The following is a 2,035-nucleotide window of genomic DNA, read 5'->3' as shown; positions in this document are numbered from 1 at the left end:
AATCCTGCTAAGCTAATTGGTTGAAAGAGATCGCCTTTCAACCAATAGGAAGTCTAAATGCACACAGACCAGTGGTCTGTCAAATGTAACCATTGGTGTATCTCACACCAACTTGAAACCCATTGTCGTAATCAAGTGGCTACATGTAGCCACTTGCGTGCAACCCCGTTACAGGTGCTGCCGCGGTTGTACGAAACATGAAGATTTTGTTAGGTGAACACTCACGTGGCTTTCGGTTGGTTGTAGTCGATCGCTTCTACTCGTCGGTTGCACTGGCGCTTCAACTACTCTCAATATCTCTCTACGTAATTGGGACTATCGTGACGAACCGCATTGGTTATGACAGACAAGAGGTTGAGAACGCAAAAGCCGTCCGAGAAATATTGAGCTAGGAAGCTTAACGTTTACACGTTGCTATGCGGTCCCCACCATAGTTGCTTGCCACTGGTGGGACCGTACATTACCTAGTAACAAGTGTGTCTATGGCCGAAGACCGACTAAATCGCAACATCAAGATGGTTGGGCAAATTGCGGTAAAATTTCCAAAGTTGGTGTCGGATTACCAGCGGTGGATGGGGGGAGTTGACGTGCATGACCAACTCCGCCCCCAATCTTACTCCATCCAGACTTCGATTCGATTCCGCAAGTATTATAAGTCGTTGATTTTGGGGTTCATCGATATGGCAGTGGTTAACGCCTACATCACCCACAAAGAAACATGTCGACTCAAAGGCACCGCACCGATGGCACGAGGGGAGTGGACAAATATGCTCCACAGGCAATTACTGCAGCTCAAGCCCAGTGGTTTTGCTGTCAAAGCTAACGAATCTCCAGTTCGGCCTGGCCGTCCTCGTACCAAACGCCGTCAGCAACCAACGCATGCACATATGCAGTTCGATGATTGGGTTACAGTCTCCGGTGTTCAGAAGCGCAGACAGCGCGCGTGTAAAGTGTGCGCTCTCCTGCGAGGGGAACGCAAGAAGTCTTACCAGACAACGTAATTTTGCGAGGACTGCTCCAATGGTGATGTGAAATGTGTTCTTTGCCCGAAAGCACGTCGTAAGTACAACGGAGTTTTAAAAACCTGTTTCCAGAAATGGTTTGAGGACTTTGAGGTAGGCAATGCTATTCCAGAGTCCCTGGGTAAGTGCGTTGTGCTGCGTCGTCCAGGGAAGGTGGGCAGGCGAAAGAAGGCACGGCGCGAGCTTCGTCAGGAAGGTGATGCTGCTCAGGACGAGGTAGATGCGTGAGTGGTAGTTGATTGTGGTCTAATCCTGCGTTTCACTTGATTAACTGTGCGTTTCACCCCTCGGTTGCTCTTTTTATTGTGGCTAGCAAATCGGTCGAACTTCCGTCTGTTGCATTTGTCCAACGTTTTACGACCGCCTTTTTATTGTAAGTCGTAAGTGACATGATAGGGTCTGCTCGTTGTATTACGACATTGAACAATAATACCTGTCAGACATTATACTCCTAACCCAGTGTATCCTGTGACGGAAAGGACAGTCTCATACAAAAAATAGCATATTTTGTACGTCGTAAGGTACGACGAAACTTTAGCTGTTCAGGCGTCGATTTTCCGATAATAGAGGGGTTAATTAATATCTGTTGAACTTACAGTTTCGAAGAATCTGAAAAAAAACGATGCACAATAGTAGTACCTCTAACTAGAGTGGGCCTATGTTGTTGCGGAAGCAACACCGTGTTGTTGTTGCTGGGGTCTACTAACACGGTAAAGAAGGGATGTTACGCTGCTACGACAAGTACGGAATGTTACGCAACTGCTGCGTATACGGAATATTATGCAGCTGCTGCAAACACGGACGGCTATGCGATGGACTGACGCTACCAAGCAGTGTGGATAAAAGCCGCGACTTTATTCGACTTTAATCGTTTTATTGGTCAATTTTGCCGATCGGCAAAATTGACTTTACTCGACTTAAGCCAATAAAGCCGCGGCTTTATTCGTCCGTTCCATCCGGTTGGAAGTGTTTGGATCGCACAACGGGCTCAGTTATCCGGACGACCACACCTT

This window comes from Phytophthora parasitica (assembly GCF_000247585.1).
Source record: "Phytophthora parasitica INRA-310 unplaced genomic scaffold supercont2.7, whole genome shotgun sequence".
Classification (NCBI taxonomy): Eukaryota; Oomycota; class Peronosporomycetes; order Peronosporales; family Peronosporaceae; genus Phytophthora; species Phytophthora nicotianae.
Note: the sequence above shows the minus strand (reverse complement) of the source record.